Below are 9,202 nucleotides of genomic sequence, written 5' to 3' on the forward strand. Positions count from 1 at the left end.
ATATTTGTTCTGGAGTTCCACTCTCGTCCCGTACATGCAGAACATCCCAGCCACAGACACAGCTGTGCAAAACCCAGAAACACCTGCTAATGCTCCATGAATCTGCCAAGGAGGATGATTTAGAACTGCTACCGCTGGTGTCACCCATCTTTGTGAAAATAGAGGTCACCCCCCCAAACACCAGGCCACTGGGAAACCTATCTGCCTTTGATCTGAATTACCCGTCACTTCCCTTTTCCAAACAATTGTAACCTACTGCCTGCCAAACCACTGTTCAGGGTGACTTGGCTACAGACTGCAGTGCCATGAAGTGAAAGTTTCATTTCTAAATCTGGACTCAAACTACAGTAAATTCAGTTAGTTTGGGGTTTGAAAACAGAAATGAAACGTAACAGAGTTTCCTCTGAACTTTTACCCAGCCTTTACTTAGCCTGGGGGAACCACAGCTTTTCCTATCTTTTGATATGTGCCCACATAAGAGTCCAGATGTTGAGGAGCTACTGCTGTGCCTCCTCCAGTGGGAGGCCAGTCCATCCGTCGGTAACCCAGTGGATGGGGACAGCTGCACTGTGGTACAGTGCTATCTCATAACTGCACTGTGGAGTGAGGACGGGTGTGGCTGGCAGTCCAAGCCCATGGCTGGCTGTTGCAGAGCTGGCTAGGTGTGAAGGTTCTGGTGGATCAGTAGCTGGGTGGGTGAGGACACTGGGACTCTTTTAGTTCACTGTAGGAACTTGTTGCTTTCAGTATCTTCCATTGGCAGGCGATTCTCATGTACTTTCCCATTATCTCATCTTCTATGGCAGTCACTAGTGACAATCTCCTATTTCTTCTACCATCATAGGAGACTCCCCTTTCCATTCCAATAGCACTGCAGGCTCCAGTAGACGCTTGAGTACATCCCGTTTAGGGTGACCGTATTTCCCTAAACTGAAAACAGGACACCCAGTAAGAGATGGTCACCACCTACTTACAGTATGCAAAAAAGATAAGGCAGCTTCATAGATTTTTATATAGATGTTCATTTATTTTATAGTTTCATATATTTTACTTACAATTCAGTAGTTACTGGCATTGTTCCTTGTCTTGCTGCTGTTCTTCACAGTGTGAAGTGGCTTGATATCAGCTGTATTTCTCTGACGATGCTATTTTTCTGAGGGTTTGCTTGTCTTTCAGCAACTTGTCGTAGAATGCAGTCCAGTCCAGAAAAAAGTTAACTCGCACGCACAAGTCAGCCTTCAGGGTGGAGATATTCAAACGTGATTTTTCAGGAGGTCACACATTCATTGTTGAAAAGACACATTCAACAGGCACCGCAGTACCAGGCAGATGCAGCACAAATTCCACAGCCTTGGCTGGATCTACGTATTGTACTGCATTACTGTCCAGCTCTTGAAAAATCTTCTGCCATTGTCTGACGGTTCCAGTCTGAAGGACAACTGGAGACAACTGACTTTTGACTGGACCACTCCTCAAAGAGATGATTCTCATCCAACATATTCAAGGTGGGAATTCTGGTGCGGCACGCAGGGAGGCTGTCTTGTGTAAATTTACTCCCACTGCGGCATATTCCTCAGCAAAGCCCACTCCAACTTTTCAGTGCACTCAAAGGCAGGTCTCCCGTGTTTGACGTAGGATGCGGGCAATGGAGAAAGGTGCTCCATACGTCTCGCATACAACTTTGCTGTTGTCTGATGTTAGTGTCTTTTTTTTTTTTAACGTGAACTGTTTTTGGAGGTCTTCATCAAAATTACCCAGACATTTGAGACATTTTACAGCAATAAATGATCATAAACTACTGGTTCCTCTAATGACACAGATACAGACAAGCCCCCCCGAAAGGGCCAAAAGCTTCATGTACGCAACATGTGGTGATTCGTGTATCTTTTTGTCACTTCCCTGGAGATTTGAGCTACGAGTTCATGAACTGAGTTAATGCTAGCATGACGGGTAAAGGTCACAGTGTTGAGGTAAATCTCCACTTAATTGAGCTAAATACTTTTTTTTTAAACTATATCCTGGATGGTCTGAATAATAAAAATGGTTTTATTACGAGTAGAATGGTCTATTCTGAATAGCATACAAGTCTTCAAATGGAACAAATGCCCTGTTTTGCCAAAAGTCATGACATCCGGAACAGAACTTAAAATGGGGACGGTACCAGCCAAAACAAGACGTATGGGCCCCCGGATCCAGGGTGCCTCCTAGCTAGACTGTGTAAACTATCCTCTCTGCACTTGGGGATGTTATGGAGCCTGACTTCCCCATGGGGTTGCCTTTGTAGGTCTGGGAAGTCTTCTGAGCTAGGGACAGAGGAGCTGGGACTACTGTGATTGCCTTGCATGGAGGCCTCCATTCACTCCTCCCTCAGCCCTCCTGGAATGACATGTACAGACGTCATGGCCTGGCGGGAAATGGAACTAACCATCCCGTCTGTCCAGTGCCTGTTTTAAAGCTGTGTCTAGGAGAAGGGAAGTGGGGCGTGTCCTACCAGTAGCCTGGGGTTTTAGGTGTTGTGGGAGGACTCCAGAGGGAAGGGAGAACATGCAGCATTGGATTAGCTAGGGATATGTGCCGGTGAAGTGTAAGGGTGCAGCAGTCAGACAGTGATGGACTGCACAGCGATTGTTTCAGACAGCTGCCTGTAGGGGCTGCGCAGTTTTGTGTCACTTTTCAAGGCTGCCTGGCTTGGGGAAAATGTCCAGTAAGGTGGCGCAGTGCTTACCCTGAAACCCCCCTACATAGGTGCTTAAACAGTCCTCATGCAGCAACTGGGAGAGTATACGCCTCCGCAGCCCTAGAAATTCCAGTAGATGGTGAGCTGCTTAGGCAGTTTGGGCGTGCGGCACCGGCAGGGCAGCTCCTAAGCACCTTTTAACAATCTATCTCTTAATCTCTCTGCCTTGGCTCCACACCTGTAACGTAGGGATTGTAACTGGGAGGAGAAATCTATTACAGTTTGAGGTGCTCCGATAATGTCGTGATGGGAGCTATATAAGTACCTACGCTACTGATCCGGCTTGTTGTCATGCAGCTCTGAGGTTCCCTGTGAACATCAGCCCTAGTTCTCCAAACACACCAGCTGCACCCTAATGGCCATGAAACGCCTGTAAATAAAATGCTAACTAACATCCTCTTCACTTACTGTACCTGCCCTTGTGGAATTTACCAAGTGAGAGGGGAATGATTCTCACCCAGTTTTACTCAGACCGAGTTTGAAAGCCAGATGTGTGTGGCTCACCATCTGATGTGGATACGAGAGGAGTGTCTCTTGGTCCCTGTCTATGAAGCAGCTGGCGCACCACAAACCACAGCAGTGACAAGTCACTATAGACAGGTCAAAACACATTTCTTAGCAAACAATGCAGTAGGAAAAAACCTGTAACTGTCAGTGATGGGCAAAGGAACATTGAGTAAGAGGGAAGGGGCAAACTACACACTAATGTATGAAAAACCGGGAAAAGGGAACTGAAGCGCCTTAAAATTGACTTCCACGTTACAGCATGAATTGTACGGTGCCAAGTTGGACAAGCTTAGCAGTTTTGATATGGCTCAGTGGCTTCTTCTGAATTCGATGTCCGGGACCTAATGCGTCACTTGCGTTAACTTGCAGCAAGACATACACATTTTAACTCCTTGTGGTACTAGACTGATTTGAATCCTTAACCAGCATTGTGATCAGGGAGCAATTCTATTGTGCGTGCTAGCATGCCTAAAGGGAGCCACACAGGCTTCTTCTCATGGGCTTGGTCTTAGGGCAGGAGAGCTTTAGGTGGTGAAGCTGGGCCCACACCTACTGCTTACCATGGACCGTGAGTGTGCAGAGACGTGTGTTGTCTTTGCCACTTCTCCTACTCTCTGATGTTGACTGCTGATGGCTATTTGACAGAACAAGGAGTAATGGTCTCAAGTTGCAGTGGGGGAGGTTTAGGTTGGATATTAGGAAAAACTTTTTCACTAGTAGGGTGGTGAAGCACTGGAATGGGTTACCTAGGGAGGTGGTGGAATCTCCTTCCTTAGAGGTTTTTAAGGTCAGGCTTGATAAAGCCCTGGCTGGGATGATTTAGTTGGGTTTGGTCCTGCTTTGAGCAGGGGGTTGGACTCCTGAGGTCCCTTCCAACCCTGAGATTCTATGATTCTATGATTTAGGGAGCTAACGCCATCTACCTCTGCTCACTCTTTTTGAAAGCCCTGATGACATTGCCTAGCTGATCCTTTGGAGTGGGCTCGGGCGTATAAGGCATGTATCTGCCTTGCGTCTGATCTGCACTTAAAAGTTAGGTTAACGTTGCTACAGCATTCAGGGATGTGAAAAGATTCACACCCCTGAGCCTCTGTGGCTATGCTGACCTAACCCTCAGGGAAGGTCGATGGAAGAATATTTCCATTGCCCGAGCTCGGGGAGGCGGATTACCTACAGCGATGGGAAAACCCCCTTCTATCGCTGTAGGAAACATCTACACTATGGTGCCACAGCGGCACGGCTACCGTGCTGGATCTGTGCAGCTGAAGCCCCCAGAGTGTAGACAAGGCCTCATGTACTCTGTGCTTTTCTACCCACGCCCCTCACAGTGCCCACTTGCCATTTTCTTTCTCGTTTGTCTACAGTTGCTGCACAGCCTCCTGGCTATTCACTAGCCTGGTGCTCTTTGCTCCTTTCTCCCACTAAACTCATCAGCAAAGCCTGGGATAGTTTCACACTGCTTTGCTGAGGCCTACACGGGAACTAATGAAACTATGGGCCAGCGTCGCTGACTTTCAGCCATGTTTATCCAGTTCCTTTTGCTCTCCTGATTCCCATTAATTCAGCACCTGTGACCGGGCTGGTGCCAGACATGCAGGATGCTTCGACATTTCCCCCCGCCCACTGCTTAGACCTGCCAGCTGCCATATACAATGGGGAGTAATGAGGCAGGCACAGAGATGGTCCCATCATTAAAACCGTTGATGCTGCAAGCATCTACTGATGAACCCCTTTCAAACACCTTAAACTTCAACCCTGCAATGAGCATCAGCGTCAACAGGGCTCCACATGAGCCTTTGAGTTTGTCACTTTTAATCAGTGGCTTGTCTACCACTTGTTCAATGACCCACGTGTGGTGTCATTCTTTGGTTGAACTAACTATATCGCTTCTCTGGACTGTGTCATCCGTATGTGAAATCCCCTTTCTCCGTTTCAGGCCCGGCTCCTTGGAATGCTGTTAATTCTTTTTGGAAAAAAAAAAAAGTTGCCCCGTTGCTAACGAAGAGGTGCTGAGGTCAATGATTACAGGCATCTTTTGGATTTACCAGGGAACTCACTGTGTTGGGAGCTGTCGGTTTGAGAGAGAGGCCGTGGTAAGGTCAGGCTGTGACCACAGGCGCCCACATTGTAGGGAGGGACAGGCAGAGACAGAAGCAAAAGGGAGTGTGTACAAACCATAAACTTCTGCACTATGCTAGACTGGGAGTCTATTTCAAAATTGTGCTTAGATCGCCAAACAACTATGCTGTCTAAACTACTATCCCCATAGTTGAACCCTGATAACAAAAGTACAAAAATGCTACCACTCTTCAGAGGGTTTAGTAGCCTTGTTCTATAATATAGAGCCCGCTGTTAATCCTCAGTAGCAATAGGTATGGGTCAGGGTGATATCCTTACTCCAGATCCATTCCATTTCACGCCACCAGCAGTATCTTAACTCTTTGACTTACGGCATTACGATTCGTTTCCTAGGAAGCATGAGGCTATCCTGAGAACATAATTCCTAACAAATAATTGATTAGGTAAACTTCTGGTCTTCCAACGATTCACATTAACAGACTTTATTCTCCTAGTTATTTGAAAATATTCACAAGCTTTTGAGCAAATCACTCTTGATCTGGAGCTCATTTCGCAAGCAGCTTGCTTCATGAACTTGGAATTCAAAATCTGAGTGTTGCGAGTGGACATGAAGGTCATCTGGTGTGTTTCCCTGGACTGATTGGCACGAACTCTTAGAATCAGGTTCCTGGCATGAGCTCTCATCGTTACGATAATTCAAAATTGACTTTCTGAGAAGGATGCATTTAAAGCTGCCTGTTGTGAGGAGCATTTTTGCTGGCGAACTTGTTTGCTAAAACTTTCATGGGAAATGAACAAAGAAGGTGCCTGAAATTCACAGAAAACTTTTTGCATTATTCAGCTTAGGTCTAGCCTCAGAAACCTGCGGGACCTGCCACGTGCTGATCCTTCAATGCATGCCATCAGGCGGATGCTGTTCCAGTAAAGTGGCTGTGTTTGGAAAGAGTGAGAACCTATCCCATCCTTCTCCTGACCCACTGGCAGGACACAGGTGAGTTCCACACCTTGGGGTGAAATAGAAGTCATGGACTCTGCCACCCTCCCTTCCTTTGAGGCTGATTTCAGCGGGGCTCCACAAGGAGGATATTGTGAGACCTCCGAACCATAAGGCTTTGCCTGTAGGTTGCCAGGGCTGAGTAGTTTCTTGTCTAGCCAAGTGGAAAAATCAGCCCCAAAACAAGCCATCCTGTCAGTTACTTGACTCAGATGCCACTTTTGGCCAGCTCCAAGTCTGAGCTGTTGTCACATCCACAGATGCAGTGAGTGGGTAGGAGGATGCGCCAAATAGTCAATAGCAAACTTTGACACCTTGCCTCTCATGACCGATTTAGCGGCTGCTGAAGATATGCAAAATATGATCAAGATTAATAACTTGTGGACTCATCTGTCCCATCAACGGTTGTTTCTAGTGAATAGATCAGAACCGTGTTTCTGATTTACTGGCATCCAGGAAGCGGTTAGCGTGGTGAGGCTCTTATCTGAGAATATACTTAAAGAAGTGTCAAGCCTTCTGGGTTCAGTTACTGAAAGCTTGTGCTGGGTAACGTGTTCCTTCCCCAGAAAACCACACACACACTTTTCCCTTTTCGGAATCCTCTTGTATATTGATACACGTGTTAATCATAGATATACAAATTTTTTCAGGGTGCTTTATGTTGATAAAACTGAAAAACAGGCCACTTTAGCCTGTTTTATTTATTTATCCCTGCAAGTTCTTCACACATTGATGCATCCTTGTCCCTCAGCCTTTATCTATCAGGACATCTATCTATTAGCTGTCTTCTCCGGTCTCTGGGCCAACTTTTCAAGAACTTGGAGCTAGATTTTCAACAGAGCTCAGCATCCAATATGCTGAGGTCTCTTGAAAATCTGACCACATCACTTAAGTAAATGAGAATGGAGTTCTATTGAAAATCTGGCCCTAAATGTCGCAGAATTTGGATACATCTGAATTGAAACTAGCAAACTAGACCCACTCTGGCTAGGATTTAGAATTGTAACCATATGGGAGTTGACCCTCACCTCTTGAAATGGAAAGAGATTTGGTTTAGAGGTTTGGTTCTTGGTACGCAATTCCAAAAAAAAAGATTTTAGAATCTAGCTCTTTCTTAAATGCGCCCACCTCTCAATTTGAAAGTGAGGCTTAACCGCTGAGCCTCTGTGAATATGGGCAAATGTCATCAGTACTGGGAAAAACGTAGGAATTGAAGAAAAGTGGTGCTGGCAATCTTATCCCAACACCCATCACCAGAATATTTGAGCATCTTTCTCATAAAACAAATTAGCAATAGCAAAGTCTCTAGCTCTTCTCCCTTTTTTGTGGGGGGGAGGTTATGCTTTTGCTTAGGGTGGGGTATGGAGGCAAAAAAGAGCCCTAGGGTGTCTCTCGTTATTAGGAAAGGTTTTGCAGCATTTTCTAAAGATCAGATTCAGTTATGAATCAATGTGTCCACACAGTATTAGGACCTACACCGTTCTAAACGCCCACCTGCTGGCTGGGCTCAGAAGGTCTTTTGCTGGGACCTGTGGCAGAAAAGTTCATTCAGCTCCCTTATATATTACAGTTGTTGTAAGGTTGCACCGTGATGGATGGTAGTGGGCTGTGGATGGGGAGGAGGGGGGAGGTGCCAGGCCATAAGGTGGGATTGCTGGTATGAGTGATGGAGAGGGGACTTCCCCTTGGATGAAGGAGCTGCTGGGGCTGGACTGGGACCCTGGGAATCTGCCCACAATGATAATGAATTGCATCCAGCTGTTGCACTGACATCAGGTTGATCACAGGTTTGGTGCCTGTTGCTGCATGAATGGGTATCCTGCCTGTGCCAGCAACCTCTCCCTGTATCGATGGGCAGCGTGAGGCCCAATAGAACCCCAGCACGTTTCTCCTTTGGGTGGCTGGGTCGGTAAGGAACTGGATACAGTCCATGTTGTTGTCTCTTCTGATGGCCCCCCAGGAATTGGTCTAAGACCCTGGAGGCAGTGGCCTGGCTGATGCCGGTGGTCTGGGGGTGATCCTCTGGAAAGAGCTGGAGGTCAATGTGGCCAGCACTGACCCATAGCGCACTGGTCTAGTGTGGCTCCTATGGGTTCTGGCACAGAGGTCCTCCTGGGTGGTGATGCACAGGTTGTGGACGGCATCCTAGTTGAACCTGTAGATGGTAGACCCTGCCTGTACCAGGCATGTCCTCACCCCACCAGCCACACAGGCAGAGACTGCACCCTGAGATCTGCTCTTGGGGAGTGAGCTACTGCTGTCCAGCATCTGCTCCTGCTGGATCCTTCGTCAAAGAGGCGTCCAGTTCTGGGTCTGCTTGACAGGCGCATGCGGGAGGGAACAGTTTTGCTTATCCAGATGTATAATGAAGCCACTGTGGGCTGGCAAAGGATGCTCGTTCTTGGGCCCCTGACGGCTCCAAGAACAGGGCTGTGTGGCAGGGTGCTGGGCAGGGACTCCTGAGCCAGCCCTCTGTCATGCTAACTCTAATTAATGGAGGTAAATTGGAGCTGGCTAGAGACACCTGTACCTGATTGACAAAGGGGAACCAGGTGCCAGGCCAGTGAGCCTGGCGCTATATACAGGCCCACAGAAAGGAAGCAGGGGGGAAGCCAGAGAGGGGAAGGAGGGGGTAGCTCTTCCCTTCTGGGTGCAGAGGCTAAGGAGTTATCACGGCTGAGAACCCCAAGCTGCATAGGGTGAGAAGGTGGCGGGATTGCACCCTGTAAATAAACTGCACCGGAGACTGCTGAAACTGAGGGTCTCTGAGTGGTTTTTGGAGCAGAGCAGAGACAGGAGCAAAGGGGACCCTGCTACACCCTGTCATAGGCTGCAACTTGCTCTAGAAGTCTTGGCTGAAATAACTGTAGCCCCCAGCGGCAGCT

Source organism: Mauremys mutica, chromosome 5 (genome assembly GCF_020497125.1).
Source record: "Mauremys mutica isolate MM-2020 ecotype Southern chromosome 5, ASM2049712v1, whole genome shotgun sequence".
NCBI classification, from domain to species: domain Eukaryota; kingdom Metazoa; phylum Chordata; order Testudines; family Geoemydidae; genus Mauremys; species Mauremys mutica.